The sequence below is a fragment of the Manis javanica genome, chromosome 3 (genome assembly GCF_040802235.1).
Source record: "Manis javanica isolate MJ-LG chromosome 3, MJ_LKY, whole genome shotgun sequence".
Taxonomy (NCBI): domain Eukaryota; kingdom Metazoa; phylum Chordata; class Mammalia; order Pholidota; family Manidae; genus Manis; species Manis javanica.
This window is the reverse complement of record NC_133158.1, coordinates 32,574,453-32,595,141: the sequence shown is the minus strand read 5'-3', so window position 1 is coordinate 32,595,141 and position 20,689 is coordinate 32,574,453. Positions and strand designations below refer to the sequence as shown.

General features: G+C 37.7%; 1 protein-coding gene across 6 annotated transcripts in view; it reads right to left on the bottom strand.

The window, feature by feature from the left end:
- The window catches only part of PPARG (peroxisome proliferator activated receptor gamma), a 119,474-nt gene extending 99,261 nt beyond the window's left edge, over positions 1-20,213 (bottom strand). Inside the window, exons 1-2 of one of the 6 annotated variants that reach the window (XM_073231052.1) lie at positions 20,090-20,213; positions 19,552-19,804 (exon numbers count right to left, since the gene is read on the bottom strand). The gene's annotated coding sequence lies outside the window, so the exon portion shown is untranslated. Of the gene's footprint in view, positions 1-18,537; positions 18,620-18,846; positions 19,072-19,098; positions 19,296-19,336; positions 19,483-19,551; positions 20,044-20,089 lie in introns of those variants that run through there. The other 5 variants (XM_017655850.3, XM_037000363.2, XM_017655853.3 and 2 more) reach the window with 5 other exon arrangements.
- Positions 20,214-20,689: the final 476 nt, after the last annotated feature.

Genomic DNA, 20,689 nt, shown 5'->3' with positions numbered 1-20,689 from the left:
TGTATCCATTCAGAATTGCACTGTACCACAGAAGGTATAGTGTCTAGACATAAAATAGAGTAAGGCAGACACAAGATCCATTCTGGGGGCAATATACATCAAGGACTATAGTTATTTCACATTCTCTATCGGGTCGGTTAAATACAGACTGACTTATAATCATTAGATTATAAATCCTTCTCTGTAAGCCAGTGAAGATGGCTGTAAAGAGAGTGTGCAAGCCCTTACATTTCAGCATAACTCATATTAGTTAGAGACTATTCATATCTAGTCATCCAAATTTTTAATATCCCTTAGATTACCAGAATCTAAGTAGATAATAATGCAGGTCAAAGGATAATTTGCTCAGACTAATTTGCCTCAAATAATAAAATGATGAGTTGACTTAAGAAATAGAAAAATAATTAACAATGGAAATAATTGAAAACTTATCAAAAATAGCTTCCCAAAAAGCTCTAGGCTGAGAAAATTTTCTAGATAAATTTTGTCAAACTTTCAAGAGATACTTTTCTTGCTACAAAACTGTTTATGAGTAGGAAAAAATACAGTGACAAAATTTTTCAAAAGTCGTACATTGATATTAAAATCTAACAAAGAACAAAGAGAAAAATACCAGTCCCACTTATTACTATCAATTTAAAATTATAAATAAAATGCTAATGAACAAATTCAGTAGTTTACTAAAAGAATAAACCACCATAATCGAGGTAAATTTATTTCAAAAAGGCCAAGAAAATTTACTACTAGAATATCAAAGAATATGTCATAGCACTAGATCAAATCTTAAAAGAAACCAGATGATTATCTAAAAAAATACACACAAAAAAAATACTCAGTAAAACTTAACATCTATTCTAGACAATATTTCTTTAGAAAACTAAGAAACTTTAAAATGAACAATATTCATTTCAAATTTACAACCAATATCATCTTAATTGGGACATACTATAGCAGCATTCCCAAAATGTGGTCTACAGATAACTAATTCCTTATGATTTTCCAAAAGAAGAGGTCCCACCATACAATAAATTTTGCACATGTTCTTCCCTTTTTAGAGATTAATGAAGTATGGAAGCATTGTATATACTCTGTAAGCCTTTAAAAAAAATTAACAAAAACAATCTCTTTGAACTATTTAACTCAACAATTCTCAAACTTTTTTTGAACATTAGCTTCTACACTTCATTTTACTCCTCAGGCCACTTTACTGTGGTTTTTGGCATCCACCTTTGTACTGAAACTCAGCAAAAGTTACAAGCTGTTTCCTTCTTGCTAAATCCACTAGACTTGCCTTGATTTTCATCCTATTTATCTAAAGGTGTGCTAGTAAATGTTTAACAATTGGCTCATCTTGTAGGGAAGAATGCTCTGATTTGTAGTATTTGCCAGTTTCCATGGTGTAAATACTCCCACTGCGACTGAGTTCAGGCTACTAATGTGATGTCACAGACTTGAGAAGAGCTGGTGCCACATCATGTGGTATTCCCATCTTAGAGACACAATTGTCAAGAACACTTCAACAGTGTAGAATACTCAGGGAGTGACGTGGCTGGTGTGTGGCTTGTTACCTTGGTTTTTAATGTAACTGGTTTAATGGCAGATATACACAACTGCATGTTTAATAACAGCTGTGGATAACAATCAGCTCACAGAAATCCTCAAAATCTAACTGTCTTTAACAAGCCAAACTGAGCTGGCTGCAGCACACTCCGGTATTTTGTCCATCCTTTACTATTAAGGCTGTCTCGTCCCTTAGCTGCTTGGAGACCAGTTTCTCCTAGTTCTTATCCTATTGTATGACCTCTCTTTCAGTCCCTTTGCTTGGTATCTCTTCTTGCTGAGCTTTTACAGTTGATGTGTTCTGGAAGTTCCTTCTCAGTTTCACTGTTACCCATAAACACATCTGCTTGCATATACCTCCCAACTCTTTATTCTTAGCCACAGCCCTTCTCTCAAGAGTTCTAAATCTGTATCCCCAACTTCTTTTGAACACCCTACCTGGGGTTCTTCAGGCACTGAGGACTCAACATCACTCAAACTGACCACCCACCTTAGAGCTCTCTCTGAAGATTTAAAGCACAACTCAACGCGTAAAGAGGCCACTCCTCGTTCTCTACAAGATGAAAAGGAATTCCCTTCTTTACTCAGTCTTTCAAAACGCATGAAAAGAAGATTCAATTCCTAATCACAAGCAATGCATCTCCTGTCCCTGTTCCCACCTTCCCCTTTTTTCACACATCATGCTCTCTAGAATGTCTCCTTTACATTAAATTTTTCTCCATTCCCAGCCCAGGGACTTCACAATTTCTCCCTCTTCTCCTTCTCAGCACATGATTAGGTATATCAACTTAAATCTCCTCCAGCTTTTCATATCCAGGCTCTGCCTACCCATTCTCCAAGACTTCATCATGAAAACTGGAACCGACCTTGTAAAAATCAACTTTCCTAAGGAAAGGGGTAAGGGGTGTTGTACTGTCAAATGAAAATTCTCTCATGGATTGGGACAAGGTGGACATATATAAACACTCCCAAGTGACTAATTTTTATCCCATCAAACTAAACACGTGGATGTTTCACCACCCTCCCCTGCTCTCGCCTCAAACAGTCAATTGATTCCATTAGAGGACAGACTCAAGATGGGCTAATTACATCCTCTTCTAGATTTTTACAATTACTAAAGTAGCTCTTAAATTGATCTCTATATTTTGGGATAACAAAATAAAATGATTTTATTTGGATTAAGAGGAATTTAAGAATGAGAGAAACATGGAAATGAAGAATCTCCATGCAATGGTTGGTTTTAGGTGACAGTGGAGTTACTGAACATAAGTTAAAGATTTGGTGAAATAATTTACCTTGTCACAATTAACAAAGTAACTACTTTCAGGTTGCTTATCACTTACAAGAACAACTAAAAGGGTAGATCTAATCTGTGGTTACACCTGAATATGGTTATACATATGTGGATCTCATTGTTAAATATGGAATGGTGGTGGTGGCAGTGGTGGTGGGGTGTAGGCATCGCATTCTGTGGCAATTTAAATACTGGACAATTAGTCTTTTACTAAAGAGTGTAAGATAGGGTGTCTGGGTTCCGATTGCTTGGGTTCAAATCCTAGTTTTATCACCTGGAAAGTTATTTTTCTCTGTCTGTTGTTTGTTTCTTCACATGCCAAATAGAGATAACAGTGCATACTTTACATGGGTATAGGAAGAATAAAATGAGATAATGTATATAATATCCTTAAAATAGAGTCTCATTCAGAACAAGTGCTCAATAAATATTAATTATTACTATCAATAGCTAGATTACTTTTTTTTTGATACTTGAGATAATTATGGAAGAGACCTTTAAATGGATGGTTAAATAACATTGTGGCTAAGGATTTAAATGTAAGCAGGCTACAGGGTAAAATGAATGGAAAGAAAGCATTCTCTAAATATGAAATCATACAGGTATACTTATAAATCAATCAGAAACCAAGTTATCCTAATGAGTAATATTATTCCAAAAATTCATGGAAGCTATTTAGGATTAGGAAGTAGAATGAGACTATAGGTTTGAAATAAAAAGAAACAGTGAGTTGTTGAGCATCTGATACTTGTTAGCCGTGTTTTAGGCACTGGGGATAAAGAATGAACAAAGCAGACAAATGTGCCAGCTCTTGTGTAACTGCATACATGAAGATGTAATAAAAAACTAGATGCATAAGGATCATGTGGTATATTTGATATATGTGCTGTTTGGAAAAAAGAAATTAAGATTTTTAGAGACAATCAGGGGCTATTTCAGCAAACTGCTCTGCTTTTACTAGCATTTACAAGGTCAATTGACTACCTTTTCCCAATCTGATGATCAGTGAGGCAGTAATTTAAAAAAAAATTAATCCAAATCCATTTATAAGTGATAATCAATTTTACTTCATCCCAGAGAGAGCCACACAAACATTTTTTTCACATCTTGTAAATACAGAGAACAAACTGGTAGTTGCTAGAGAGGATGGGAGTGAAGGGATGGGTGACATAGGTGAAGGGGATTAAGAGGTATAAACTTCCAATTATAAAATAAATAAGTCATAGGAATGAAAGGTACAGCAGAGGGAATATAGTCAATAATACTGTAATAACTTGGTAAAGTGACAGACGGCAATCATGCCTACCACGGTGAGCATTTCATGATGTCCACAAATGTCGATCACTCTGTTATAGACCGGAAACTATTATACGTCAACTATCCTTTAAAAAACCCATTTTGTTCATGTTAAATTCAGAATAAAAACACTCCTACTTCATCATTTGATTAGTAGAGAAAAATACATTTTATTTCCAGTTATTAGAGTTAGAGACCTAACCAAAGACAGAGATATTATTGGGAAACAGGGAGAAAAAGGAAGAAACCCATTGAAGGGAGAGAGACAGAAAAAAGGGAAAAAGAGACAGAATATAGGCAACAGCACGAATGAAAGAAAAAAGGTGGAAAAAAGAATTAGAGCTCGAGCAATAGTTGAGGGGGACGGGGGAAAAAGGAAGGAAAGAAGATGGGAAGGTGAGGAGAGGCTCAGAAATCCCCATTGTTCAGAGGAAACAGCTTTTCATTGTGTTTATTAAACTCAGCTATTCACTTTGTACATAAGCAGCAGAAATCATCATTGCTGGTATGTTAAATACTGTGCAGAAATTAAGAAGCCGCCAGAATTATTTAGCCAAACAGTTTTTATTGGTAACAACATATAAGTATTACCTTCAGGAAATTCTCTTTGCTTTTCCGTAAATGTTTTCATTATTTCCATATCTACATTCATACTATTTTTCTATTTGAAATGCTTTGTCCACTGTCACACCAAATTTGATGAAATGTAGGTATTAATAAATATCAAGTGTCTACTATATGCCAGGCCCTTCGTTCCAGGCACATGTCAACATTTCACACACATTTTAATGAAAAGTATAAGCTGTTCTAATAAAACACAACGTAAATGGGCTATTCTAACAAACTATTCCACTAGACATGAAGTGAAATGAATTTTTTCTTCTGCAGCTAACATTTTTTCTTCATCTGATTCCATAAGCACTGAAATAATCCTTATGAAAAGAAAGTCCCTTCCTTAAAGCATTCTTGAACTTTCCCCCAAATATAGTGAGGATATCTTTCCTGTAGGAGTCAAAATCCTCCAGGTCTTCCAAAGTGCAGTTAATCTGTGATAATCTAGCGGCTAAACACTGACAGTAACCGCTGGAAATTTGTAATAATGAAGTCAAGTAAGTTGAATGATAAAAGTTATTTGAATTTTCACCCACACTAAAATGGGAGTCCCAAAGACTTTTCCCAAATGGGTAGTCACGTCTGGTCTTGTTCAACTGTGACGTTACACCCCAGAAGTGAGAACAAATGATTTAAAGATCAACAGCATGATTGTGACTTACGTAAGTCACTTCTGCAGAAACTGGCATAACTTGTGACAAACATCACGTGGAAGAGGAACTTACTACAAATATTAAAATTGGAAATGAATGATGGCCAAGAAGGCATTAGAGCAGTACCTTCTTTGACAAGAACTGTGGAACTAACTGTACAGATATGTCTAAAATTGAATTTGCATTCAAATTTGGGAAAATGCAATTACAAGTTCTGAAGAAAATGTCCAGATACTTGGTATACATTGGCCTTCCTCTGTAGTCAATTATGAAAGAAATATGTTCTACTGAGTCTAGGGGATCACTCCTTAGTGTTGGAAGGGATCTTAGAAGTCATTTCTACTATCAGACAAGATTTCTTGACAGATGGCCACTCAGATTCTGCAAGAATCTCTCTACTGATGAAGCCCACAGCCTTTCCACTGTTGCACAACTGTAGTTACTAGAATTCTGTCCTTATACTGACCTGAAGTATACATCCCTTTAATTTCTAGCAGTCCTTTGACAAAGTACTGTCTATGACACAAGATGCTCCATAACGGAAGGGACCAGTCTGTCTGGCTCACTGCTGTTGTCCCAGTGGCTAGCAGAGTGTGTGACACATAGTAAGCATACCATAAAAATGAGTAAATGCCTGATTGCCCTACAGGACTCAGTCCGTAAGTCCAGTCAATTGGTGCATTAGGGCCATGGTGCTCTAACTTCAAAGGGAAGGAACTTTTCTTTTCAATACATTCATCAGAACTTTTCATTCCATACTTTTCCATGTGCTTGAATGTCATGACAACATAAAAGTTTTTAAATGCCTATCCTCAAATCTGTTCTTACCCTGTGCCAAGTCAGTGACTATGAGTTTTTAAGCAGCATTAGTCCCTAGACCGTACTTGGAGTACCAGACCCTGCATTACAACGTCACTCACATTTTCCCTTCCTCTTCATTCCTACAGGGCCTCCTCATGTTGTCTCCAGATTTCACGATAGTCTCCTAACTGCTTTCCCTGCACACTGCTGCCAAATTAATCTTCTGATTAAATCATCTCACTCCAAGACCTGGAATCTCACCGCTCCTTTTAAAATAAAAACCCACACTCCTCTGCCTGCATTCCAGACCTTTTCTCATCTTACCTAAAATCTGTATCTCCAACTGTATTCCTATTCACATACATGTACTGTATCCACTTCAAATGGGTTGAACTCTGCAAAGTTCCCCCCAAATTCATGCTTATGTACTATTCCAGGCTTTGTTTTCTTACCATGGAAATTCTTTTCCTCTTCTCTGAAACTATGTGCAGCCCTGAACTTTTTTTTTTGAAGGCAAAATTCACGGAAAATATAATTAACTATTTTAAAGTAGACGATTCAGTGGTATGAAGTCAGTACATTCTTAAAGCTGTGCAACCATCATGTCTATCTAGTTCCAAAACATTTTAATCACCTCAAAAGGAAATCCTGTACCCATTAAGCAGTCACTCCCCCTTCCCCTTCCCCCAGGCCCTGGCAATCACTAATCTCCTTTCTATCTCTATGGATTGCCTATTCTGAATATTTCACATTAATGGAATCCTACTTGGGTTCCCATCTTTGTTTCTTCTTCTGTATATTTTTAAGGTTGTTGTTTCCCTTTCTTTTTTTTTTCCTCCGAAAGGTTACCCTGTCAATCTCTCAACTCTTCAAGTCTAGTTTAACTCTCACCTTCTCTACAAGGCTTTTTCTGTGTACACCCTCCACTCCACACTGATCCCGCCATTCTCTGCATTTCGTAGTATTTGTTCTCTGCCTTACTTTGAATTGTTGGTTAACTGTTTCAACTTTACTCCTTTCTGATTCTATAAACTCCCAGCTCTCGGAGGTTTGGGGTCTTCCCTTGTGCCTAGAACCTACTTGAATATGTATGCAATTAATTTGTTATGTCCAGCCATACCTGAATGAATGATGAATGAAGGAAACTGAAATCTGAATCATTAGTGAGAGGAAGCTTCAAGCCCTCTTCTGTTCCTTATCCTTCTTCTCATCATGCTCTATCCTCTTTTCCCTTCTCTCTTTTGGTATTGTGTCTACCAGGGCACTTCCTTGCCCTCCTAGGGGATGAACACGTGTGGCTGCAGGACAATGGCAGGCTGCCCAAGGGTGGAGAGGGTGTAAATTCCCTGCATTATCTTTTGAGACTCCTACCTTCGTTCTACATCCGACAGATGAAAGCCTAATGAGTAGAGTGGGTGTGCAGAGATGTCACAAGGCCACGTAAAAAAAAATGGTTCATCTATTTGCTTTGCTTTTATATGTAAATCAGTTTCTCTGGCGTTTTGATTTGAAATTGCTCATAAACCCCTATCTACCTTGTAAAGGGAGATTAACTTAAATAATTATGATAGCACTTGTGATTCATATGTGAAATAGCTGAGCAAATAAACTATTTTATGTATTATAAACAAATTAATAGGCCCAAACTTGATAGTGTTTTATCTATACTTAACAAACAAAAAGTCTGAAAGGGAACCAGTTTTATTTTATGCATGAGTAATAACATTTTGTATTTACATAATTATGAACTATTTTCCAGCTGTAGCACTGAACAGAATTTGTTACAGTTGCCTTTGGAAGCCTCCAAACAAGAATGCAAAACGCTGCTCTGCCCCTTGGGCCATATAAAACCTGTTCTTCTGACCAGGACAACTAAGAGATCCAACATAGAATGCTTAAGTCTATAATTAACATTTCTTTTCCTTTTTATATTCCATTTTGCCCACTTTAGCAAAATGGAACGCTCTTCTGCCATTAATGTCATATCATTATGTATCATTATAAAAGTTAAGAAAGATATAAGTTTATATTTTGAAGAGTAATTTAGGGAATTCCCTAAATACATGGAGAACAGTAGCACTGAGAATCCCATACAACTGGTACTGAGAAAGCACAGACTAGTCCTCCAAATCAAATTAAGTTTAAAAGTATAAAGTACTTACAATGCACTCAGTCCCTTGTGCAACAGTTGTGAATTAGGGAAGGTATGAAGTGCTTATATATATACATGAGGAATTAGAGAAATACAACTTTCATTTCTCTCCTCTAGGAGAGAACTAATTTGCCTGGTACACAGAACTTGCACATACAAATCGTAGGGACACGACAGCAAATATACTGTTATATAGAATACGGAATGCATTAACTTAATTTCAGAGTAGATCTGTCTTCTAATTATGTTTTATTTAAGATTAAAATTAATTTCCATTTTCTGAATTCAAAAGCTGGTGGCCTGGGTAAATATTTCACATACATGTTGTATGACAAAGGCAATCCACCTTACATTTAAAGTTACATGCAAATAAAAACTGTGTGTATGGATTGTGTTTTGTCAGGCTCAAATATAGTTCCAACAGGTATAGCTGAATATACAGCATGAATTGTGTGAATGGCCTAGAGACACAGTCGTGCCAATATGCTGTGTCCAATCACTTAGCTATTTTGTCAGCTGTTACCAAGCTTTGGCTATTTGCCAACTAGTACTAGAGTCTAGCTCATCTACCCGGTCTGGTGTAGTCTTAAGATTGAAAAGCACCCATTTCACTAACTGTAAGGCCATGTTTCCAGGTGGACAGACTTTGTTTCCTATATAAGGACATCTAGTGATGAAAAGCGAGTGACTCTTCAATACATGTTTGTGGAGTTTGTGGAATTGAATCAACTGCGGTGAAATCTGAAAAATTTATGGTTTCGGTTACATCTGCATTGAGGTGCACTAGAATATGCCATATTACTCTCTATGTGAAAGAATTCATTCAATTTAACTTATCATTCTTTCCCCAAAAGTTTCATGTGGTTCAAAATTTTTTTGTTTTCTGTCAATTTAAATAAAACGTTTTCTGTCAATTTAAAAACAGAACTAAAATGGTAGTCAATTTGATTGTGAATATAAAAATTAGAAATAGGTATAATAAATAATTTGACCAAAGGATGGCCATTTGAAATAGCATCTGGGTCTCCTTTTGCTCAAGTATTATATTCTAAATGTGTAAAAAAGTTCTTAATAGGCTTTTAAAGGAAAGTAGCTAACTTTGTTTCCCAGGAAACAAAAGTATTGTTGCTTTTTAAAATTTTAATGGCATGGCCCCAGGGAACTTTGGTTTACATACTTGGTTAGGCATAAATAATTTTTTGTAAAGTTATGAACTCACATGATTCACTATATAAATACATCCACTGTGAGAACATTATAAAACAAATAATCCTGTGCAAAAGGTGAATAATCACCTTGTCATTTGAATTTTCAAAAACAGTAATACCTTATTAATAAAAGATACATTCCCATCTCCTTTGTTAATAATTTTATTACGGAGAGAGAAATGAAGTGATGTAATAGAGACATTATACTAATATACAATACCTAATACATACATATAGCCTAAAATACTATAATATTAAGAGATCTGAGAAAAAATATTCAGGAGCCTAGGTTTTCACCTACTTCACACCTAACTCAAAGACAGTTGCTCAGTCCTGTGGTGGCCTAGTACTATGGCCTCTTCTTAGTCACCATCTCTCCCACTCATGTTCTCGTTAAATCTAAGACAACAACAATCATACACTCTAGGAGGGATGGGCTTCGTCTGTTTTGTTCATTGCTTTATCCTTCCCTACAACAGTGCTTGGCACAAAGCAGGAAATCAATAGGTATTTGTTGAATAAGTTTTCATTAAAAAGGAGCTTCTTACTAGATTTGTGCTTCGAGGTATCATCATAACAAGTTTGTGTTGCCCACAAAGTCTAAGAGCTATAAACTGAATTTTGTTAGCTGAAGTTTGTCTTGGGCTATATCAAGGATTAAAGCATCAGAAAAGGGGAAGGCAGAAAGAAGAGAGAAATATTTAATGTCCCTGAAATAAAATTTCTAAAAAGCTTTTAAAACTTCATCTTCATTTACATAAAGGTTATTCTAAAGATACCAAGTTTCTCAAAAGAAGTTCCAAAGAGAGTGACAAGAAAAATGTAACTTAAAATTTGGGTCAAAGACAAAACTACTTAATTTTCCCTTCGGGATTCCTAGAAAAATGTATCAGAGAAAGGGAAAATTAATTAATTCAAAAGCTTTTGCTGTGTGTGTGTGTGTGTGTAAGTAAGTAAAATCTTTTACCATGTTCACCCAGAGGTCTGATTACATTTTGAGAAACTTGTACTCACTGGCTATTTTAAATCTCTTGCTATTTTTCAAATAATTATCACAGGTTTTATCCAGGTGTCATAATAACCATTTGTAGCAACAGTTCACTTTCACGTGCTTTTGTATCCCCTATTTTTGATTTCAAGTTCAGCATTGTATCAGGAGTTGGAAAACTGAATAACTCTATCACGAAGTTATTTAATTTTAGATTTAAAAAAAACCATAATAGATATACATAGTTTTTTAAAAAAAAACTTAAAAGAGTGTGACTTTAAAATAAAATAACTCCGGAAATTATTTTTTAAAAGTTCTGTGTGTCAGTGTATACTGAAGATCAAGTAAGAGCGCAGGCCCAAAGAAATGAACAACATCGAACTGTATGTATGGCTGAGATTAAGAGGCTGTTACAAAGATGGGATATTTTTCCCTCCTGAATAGAGGTGAGTCAAGCGAGGAGTACAGAAAGCCCAATAAGTGAAATAAAATTAAGCATGAAATAAAACTGGGTGAAACAGAAAAGAACTTGTATAGTGCCTTACATTATCAGGAATGGCTTTAAAGGAATAAAAAGAGCTAAAGGATTCTCAATATTTAATCTACTGCTTGCCTTGATCTTTACTGATCAAGATTATAAGAAACACTAAAATTTTTAAAAAGCTATAAATGTATGCTTTTAACTTTAGATGTAATTTCATATTTCTGGCTAAGCTTTGGAAAAGAGAGAAAAATATAAAAACAAAAAGCCCTCCATAAATATTTTAATATAACCATCATAATTTCTGCATATTCCCTTCCAGACTTTTTCATACATATGTTTATATAAGGTTGCACATACATTTTTAAGCTTTTTTTCATTTATTATTTTTCAGATTTGCTATAGTTTTCTAAATTGTCATTGATAACTGTGTAATATTCCACCTAGTGATTACACCATAATTTACTTAACCATTCCCCTGCTGTTGAATACTTAAGTCACCTCCAACTATTGGTTCCCATAACAATGCTTTTATGGACGCTTTTGTGTGTATGGCTTTTCCTATATCCTCATCTCTCTGGGAAGTCCCAGAAGAGGGATATAGCATCAGAGTATGTGATATATTGCCCAGTTGCTTTCTAAGCAGGTGCAATAATTCTTGGTGACATCAGAAATATATAAGAGTACAAGTTTCTTCGATTCCAGAATTAAAAACAAAAACCACCATCAACAATCACTAGCAAGCGTCTATTTTCTACTATTATTAAACTGGAATTGACATATCTGTATCTTATGAGTCTGTTTAATGTGAATCTTCTAGTGAGAGCTCATCCTTGGCGATCTTATAAAATCCAGTCTTTGAAGTAATAGTCTTTGAACTTGGAGACTCAGGACTCTTTGCAACCTTTCTAAAGTAAGAAGAACCAGAGACATTTGGACTAAAAAGTGAGCCAGCTAGCCTCCCTTGACAAAAACTTCCTGACAAACACTGAGCTTCTTTAAGTAATAAAATGCCAAGCTGATGGCTGTAATTTTATAGGATGATACCAAGAGAGTCTACCAATGAGGAGAATATGGCAAAGAATTGAACCATTATATGCAAGGAAAAGGCCCACTGAAGATAATCCAAAGTACACAGCCCAAGGGGGGTTTCAAAACAGTGTACATCAGAATCCTCTGGAGAGCTTGTTAAAAAAACTTCCCCCAGAGTTTTTGATTCAGTAGGTCTGGGTAGGGCCTGAGAACGTGCATTTCTAGTAAGTTCCCAGATGATGCTGATGCTGTGGCTCCAGGGACCACTCTTTAGGAACCACACTGCCTTAGACTGTTTCTTCATTCTTTTTAAATCATTTATTAAGTGCCTACTAAGTACCGTGCTGTACGTTGGAGACAGAAAGATGAATAAAACCCAGAGATGGATCATCTCTATTTTTGTAGACATTGTTCTGCTCTAGTCCTAAAAGCCAACAAATTTGGACCTTGTTAAAAACAAAGTTTAAAAATATATTGCCTTTAAATAAAGCCCAGGGTGTTTCTAATGAGTTCCAAATGCTTTAGGACGACATGTAGTTAATCTTACACTGGCAATGCCTGGGTATTTTCTTCACTCTTTTGGATTTTATTGACATGTGCAAATAATTTCTATAAGTATCTTTTTCATTTATATATACACCATTCATATGTTTGCTCTCTTTCATAAACTCTATCCACTACATAAAATAAGAGAAAGAATTTAAGCACTTCTCCATATGTAATAAAAAAATCACACAGGTAATTATCAACTGACAGAAAAGAACAACAGTTGGTAAGGTAAGACTTTGAAATTCTCAGCTTTAGATTCAGACTTCGGCAAAGCTGTGGAAAAAGTGAATGACAAGTAAGTAATTTGCTTAGTCATACGTATGAGGGTGGTCCATACCTAACAATTAAACACTGCCTCTCCAATGATTCACAGAATTAATGAACTTGCTTTTGAGGTGCTTACTAAGATTCTGTTTCTAATAGAGATGCATTGGCTTGCCATCATTCTTTTCAGCGAAAATAAAAAATAAAACATGAAGCACGTATGAAATTTTATGATGTGTAGATCTGCAAAAGCCTTAAGCATTATTTATGCTTCTTCGGCATTTTTTTCTTCCTGATGATTGGAAGGTTCCTCTCATTTCAATCTAACAGGAAGGTACTTTAAAAGTCTGGAAGAACTAACTCATGGAGAGACTAGATAATTTGTCTAACATCACAGGAAAAATTAAAAGACATAGTGAGAACGCCAGATATTTGATTACATTAAGAAAGTACTAATTCATGACCTTAATTCTGATAACATTTCCTCGATAAACTGATGTCGGAGAATCACAAGTTATTTTCTTGGAGGGAAAAAATGGTTCAAGAAAGAATTGCAACATGCTGATTTTTAAAAGAAAAATAAAGGTGTGAATGGCAGAATATATCCTTTCTTATTATTGATATTTCAAATGGCTATTTTCCTATTTTGTTTCATGGAGGCTGTTTTATGGAGAAACTGGGACATGAATCACTTTATATTTCTCCTCCTGATTACTTCTTTCAAACTCCAAGTGCGTTTTCTATGCCTTAAAAGCCTTATTTTCATGTAGCAAGGCAACTAGGAACTCACTTCTGAAAGTTTTGCTGATAGTGATTTAAAGAAATGGCCCTGCTAGGAATAGTGGCATTTTGAAAGTGGACTCCAAACTTTCAAATGACAGACAGTCTTAGAGGTGGAATGACAACCAGTGGGTGGGGTCAAGGTTATGCGGTTCTTTTCAGTACTTCATCATTGTGTTCGGGCAGTCTGACAGGTATGTTTCCTCATTGCCTTCACTATAAAGGAAAATATATTCTTTAAACATACAAGATATTCTTGTTTCACTTTCACAGATTCTCTCTTGAAGCAACTTAACAGAGCCAGAGAGAGTAACAGTGCTAAGTGTCAACTTCAGCATTTGAAGCGATTCTACAGTTCTCTGATACCACCGAGGAGCAGGGTAAATTCTTAGAACCCAACCTTATATTTAAGGTCTATGCACAGTAACCATGCAAGCTGCTGACTGTAAGAGTTGAATATACTCAGATATCTCACACTCCTACTCAGGGCATTTCCCTATTTTTCTACCTCCCTCAGATCTACCTTCTCCTTATTGGTGGTAAACTGTGATGGAACTCACACCCCGGGTTTTATGGTAATCTGAACTCTTCCCAGAAGGCCAGAAAATTTGTCTCAATAATTCTTACCCACATACTAGAATTCTCCCAGATGAATCCACAAATTAAAGTGTTTTTTTTTTAAACAAAAACAATGAATCAGTTAATAGTAGCAATGAGTTTATATTCTAAAATCAATGAAGTGGAATAAAAATGTTTCCTAAACAGATACTGAGTCAAATTGAACTAAACCTTTTATATGATCTAGTTTAAACTCTGCGAATAAGGTTTTAAATTTCTGTTTTCATTGATTCATGTCGCCTGAATTGATGACTTAATTTCTTTCCCTTCTATCTGTGAAACTGCAGTAGGGAAAGGAGAGTCATTGCACCCTGTCCCCCAAAAAGATTTTCAAGTTGACAACTGGTCACTGGAATAGGGGGGAGAGCAACAACTCTGAGAAAGCCCAAACTGTACAGTTAAAAGAGTGGAAGTTCAGGCTACTCCCCCCCTTACCCCCAAGCAGGGAAGCCACAGGAAAATGGGACATTCACCTACAGGCACTGGCCTAAGCCTTTTTTTGCCCTCTGCTTCCCCATCCTTTCAGTTATCTCCCCACTTGGCCTCTGTTCTTCATACAGGAACAGAGTGGGGTTCAGGCCTGGAACCAAGTCCCTTACTTTCTTGCATAGGAGACACTTCAAAATAAAATGTATTGTTTGACAATTCATAAGGAGAATTTAAAATTTATTATTTGGATGAGGCATAGTTATTTATATGTTTTTCCAATTATCCCCTGCTAGGAAACTGGTGGGTTATTAGGCATATTCACTCTGCAAGCCACTAAATGCCTGTTTTGGGTTACAGCTTGTTAAAAAGAGACCCAATTTTTACAAGCACAAGTACTATGAAGTCTTTTAGACTGTGAAACTGAACTGATCTGAAGGATCATAGGCCTCATTATAAAACAAACTTGCTTCTGGGTAACATAGATTAAGTACTTACAGGGTACACCATGAAAATATGTAAAGAATAGAGCTTTATCAAACAAAAGCACAATCTGTGCCTTCTAGATGCCTCAGACATAAAATATTGACACAAGAAGATCCACATTGTGTCTACATAGGCCTCACAAAGACATTACCAAAGAACAAAAATAATTAGTGGTCTGATTTTGTCCCAAGTCATCAGGGAATGAGATACAATTAATTTTAAATTGAATAATGACAAAATATTCCAGAAACATTTAAAAAATTGATCACCACAGGGCAAGCATTACCTTCAGTTCATTTTTAATAACCTCAAAATTAGTACAAGGATGAACTATTAACATTTGTAAAAGAGTTAGCTATGACCTAGGTAACCATGAAGGTTGTCTTTAAAATATCAGCTCAATTAAACTCAGGGTGAAGGTCGTGTCATTTAAGATACACGGGTTTGCTGATAAAGGCTTAAAATCATATAAGAAAAAAAACACTGAACAATAACTGCAATATTTTTCCCACTTCATAGATGAGGAATTGGAGAGTTAGTAAGGATAGTGTTCTACGCCATACCACCCTGAACGCACAGGATCTCATCCCATCTCAGAAGCTAAGCAGAGAAGGGCCTAGCTAGTTCTTGGATGGGAGAAGTAGTGACGGTCCGCTGTAACTGAAATGGTTAAAAGTGTAAACATTCACATTCTGAATTAAATACTCAGGATTAAAATACTGATGTGCATTGACTGTTGAAGAAAAATATTAAGAATGTGTACACCTGTTTTTTAAAATTAAAAAAACTTTAATATATACTATCATAGGTGATAGTTTTTTGTCTTAGCCATCTACAAAAGTTTTCCCCCAAATACAGCCTATTGTATTTGAGTCCATTCCCTCCCAAGAACCTAAGTATTTTAGGTAAATAAAAATTGTAACACAACATTTTTATTAAATAAGCTTTAAAACATATGCCATATAATTCCCCCAAATCTACCTCTGTATTGTGACAAAATACACATAATAAGTAAGAAGCCCCAGGAAGAGTTCAAATAACCTTCTACTTAAAATTTTCAGCTAGCATTCTATGAAACTAACTGGAGTATGCTATGTATGCTACACTGTATATGCTTGCAAGATGGTTAGTCACATATCTTAGTGGACTTTTGTGGAAGTCAAATTAGATCAGTTTCAAAGAACCTTTGTAAGCATTTTACATTGCTGCCCTTTTCATTGCTTTTAGGCCTTAGGAGGGAGAGCAAGGAACAGCTTAAGAGGTCAACTATCCTAATGTGGAGATCTGCTTGGAAAAATAAGAAAAGCAAATAAGAAATTCAGTTTAAGGGACATATGTTTATGCTTATAGTCTGGTGACTTAAATCAAGTTTTCTTGATTAGTGATTTTTTAGAAGTCCTCTACAGCTATTATTTATTTAGTGGAATCCTGTAAGATCAAAAACTTCTTCCAATACGTTTGCCACCCTTTATGACACATATTTCTAGGTTTAAGTGACAATGAATTCAGCAGAACATCCACAGTTAGAAAATGACCACAGTTTCTGTCCTATCCATTGGGCATATATAGATCTTATGAAAGAAGTGGAAGTATGGGCAAGTATGGGCCAGGATGTATAAAACATTTGTGGAGTATTATTTTAGCACTTTTTCCTACTTCATGAAAGTGTCCTGTTATTAACAAGCATTTATTTCACAGTTTTAAAATTAAATGCAATGTATTATTAATACTTGTATGTTTTCATATTAGTTTCTTTTACACAGCTTTCAAGCACATAATTAGCTTAATAATTAAGATTAATGGCAAACATCCTTAATTTCAGAGTTACAGAAGAAAGTATTTTATAGTCATATAACTTGCTAATTAAAAGCAATTAGCCATGATCAACAATGCATTTCAAATTTATATTCCTAAGGTTGCACTTTTTTCCCATATAAATTTAATCATATGGATTTTGAATTTAATATTGTGATTTTTAAAATTGTAATTAATCATTTTTAAAAATGTGGTTCTGAAATATACAAAGATCTGAGCATCAAGGAATTGGTCCCTTTAAAGAAAATAGTGTATTCCATCACTAAAAATACCAATCACAAAATTTTTTTCAAAGTCTAAGCTTTATAAAGAATATGATGCTGGTGGACATTTTAGTTTTAATTTTAAAAAGAAATTATAATCCTCTAAATTTAAAAGAATTAAAAAACAATGCCCAAAAACTTAGCCTGGAATTCTCCAAACCTTTATGCTTCACTGAAGCCATGCTTTTGTAATAGTTATTGTGAAAGCTAGAAAGAAACTTCTAAATATAAAAAAAAGAGTTTTGATTTAAAAATGAAATCACCAGTTTTTTTCTTCCAGTGAGTTGCAAAAGACTGAGATGGTCACTAGTAGCTTCTAAGATCTCTTGAGATATACTTATCAGCAAGTGAAGTATCAGATATCATATAATTTAAATAAAGGAGAAAAATCATGTGAAGTACACAGTAAGATAAAAACGGATGGTTTTGTAACAAACTTCACTTTTTGTCTAACACATTAGTTTAAAAATTTTGTATATTAAAGAATACTGTGACACCATATTCACTAGAGTTAGGTCTGATTGAGACAATACAAAAATTATATGAACACTTGAACAGGATCTTTGGAATTATCATTGCTAACTGGTAGCATGTATGTTTTCTGTAAAACTTGCATAGGAGTGGAAGGTATTTCGCTAAGAGAAAAGCCACCGTGAATGTCTATGACAGTCTCTGTATCAGAGGGTTTTCTAAATTATCTCGAATCATCAGGTGGATTCTGCTTTCATTCAGCTTTCTGATCAATTAGCTGTAGAGACGGGATGATGGCCTCAGAACACCTGAGATCTATCGAAGATCTGCCCAGGTCCTTGTAAAGCCTAAACTAGTTCAATAACTGCAGTTACAATTTGCTTCATGAATGAGAAAAAAGGTGACGGTAAAATTAATGTACTTCAAAAGCGAGAGTCTCTCCAGCCATTGGTTTCGTACAACCCAGTTCATCATCTTGCCTGGTTTTCAGATGGTAATTTATACAACGTAATGTTACATTTTTGTCCCCACTCTTGAAAGGAAAAGAAGAAAAACTTTAGCTTCTTCATTATGGACTATTTTTTAACTTTATTTCTCCTAAAAGAATGGACACTATTTTCCCAACCATTATCCTCAGACCCTGTGGATTACATTCTCATAGTAAAACCAGAGCACAGCAAAATAATAACGACATAATATCATCATCACCGTCACCATCGTCATCTTGCAAATTTTGGACACATTACCAACACGTTTCAACAAAACGCAATTACAGTGAGGGGACTCACCTAATGGGAGTTAACAAGAAGAACTTAGAAATGCAGCTTTCTGATCACCCGCAGAGGTAAAGGCCCCTTCTTTACCTAAGGACTGACCTTATATAAAAGCAGCAGAGAGGGTACTCCCAGTTTCTGCCTCCCTACCTTAGGCTCCTCCCCAAACAGCAAGGCTTGAGTACCACAACTACACACCCGCTTCCAGCCCCCACACGGAGGGACCGGTGGTTTGTTAACCTACCTACCTACCTGCCTAGGCTAACCACAAACAGCAGTATTCGGGCATGGCACGGGCTGGACCCCACAACCCCGGAATTTTACCTTTCCAAACGCGGGCGGCGTGGGAGGGGGCCGTGTTCTCCACCTAACAGCCCGGGGGAGTCCTGCCCACAGCCGCAGCCCCTCGGTTCGGCCCAGCGAGCTTCAGGCGCACCAGGGCTGGCTGCCTGCAAGTGCCCCCCGCGCTTAACTTGTCACCATGACCGCACACGGAGAGCGAGCGGGAGCACCCCACCGCCGCGGGACGGCTCTGCCCCCAAGTTCCCCTCGAGCCGCTCCGGGTCGTCTGCGCACCTCCGCCGGGGACGCGGAGGCCTCCCCGGTTCCCTCGGACCCGCAGCCAAGCGCTGGCCCGGGGGCCCGTCCTGGGCGGTCGCCTCTGAGGCGCGCAGCCCGCGCCCTCCACGGCCGGCTGCGTCCGCTCTCCGCCGGGACTCGTCCTCGGGGCGCGCTCCCCACCCGGGCCCGCTCAGTCCGGTGCCCCCGCCGCCCTCCCCCAGGGGCCCGCGCCGCGCGGCCCCCCGCCTCTGACCTGCGGCGGCGGCGAGGCGCCCCGCTCCGCTGTCCCGGGCCGACCCGAGCGCCGCAGGCGACGGTCCGGCGCGGGCGCGGGCCGGGGCTCGGAGTGCGGTCGGCCCCGCCTGCCCGCGGGCGAGCCGGGCCCGGCCGGGGGCGGGCGCGGGGAGGGCGCGGCCGCGGGCGCCCGCCGCCCCGGCGCACAGTAGGGCCCCTGGCCGCTCTGCCTACCTTTTCTCCAGCGCCTACTCGGCGCCCGGCCTCGTTTTTTCCTCACAACCACCGCTGGGAGGCGGCTCAGGAAAGGTCCCATTTGACAGCGGGGCGACCCGCATGAAGCTCGGGGAGATGCCCACGGTCACGTCCCGGGAGCGCCCGAGCTGTGGGATTCCGGAACCCGCCCCCCGTCTCTGCCAGCGTGTCTTGCCCTTCGCACCGTGGTCGGAGAGATTGGTTTTTTTTCCAACTTCTTTTCAATGACATCCTTAAAAAAAAAAAAAAGGAAAAGAAAAAAGTAATTACAGCATTCTTAGAATCACCAGGTTTTTATATGCTGACCCAACGGGGCCGCACACTCTTGGAGAACCCCCTTTGCATTTGTAATTCACACTGGTATTCATTAGTAAGTTAAAGTGACAGAGTTTTAGATTTAAGCCCTAAAAACATTTCTTAAACTCATTAACAGAATTTCTTAAATTCTTTAGCAGTGTTTCCTACACTGAGGGATCCAAACACGGGGCGGGGGTGGGGCAGGGCATAAGAACCTCACTTTCAACTTGGAGAAGCGGCTTTCCGGCCTCCCGCCTGACCAATGGACTGGGTAGATTGTGCACAGCGTCGTCTCTCGCCGTCCTGACATGTCCGAAGGGGGTTGACAGAAGCCTCTGGTTATCTGGACTTGAAGCCTTGCTTTCTCTTCTTCCAATCTTACTAACTGAGCATCTTGTTCTAGGCCTGGCCTTTTGGGGGAGGCAAAGATGAATAAAGTCCCCTGCTCGAGAAGCTTGTCAATTACTTTCCCAGGATGCTCTCCAGGCCTTTAACATCTTAACTTGTTAGGGACGTCAAGGTCTTTTCCCTCTTGTGCAAAAGGTTCTCATTTGGAGTTTGAAATAAAATTTTGTGAGGATGATTACTTTGGAGAAGGTTCAGAGCTTAAATCAATAGATATGCGTCCTTCCAGTCCTCTCCTAAAATAAAAAAGAAGAGCCACAGCTCTATAGTGACTTCAAAGACGACCATTTTATTGATCACTGGAAAACCCCTTTTCTTTGCCTGCCATTTAGGTAGTTAGGTTGACTTGGCTCAGCCTTCTATACTCAGACACAGAAGTGCTGCATGCATTCCACTTCTTGATCATTCCAGAGTT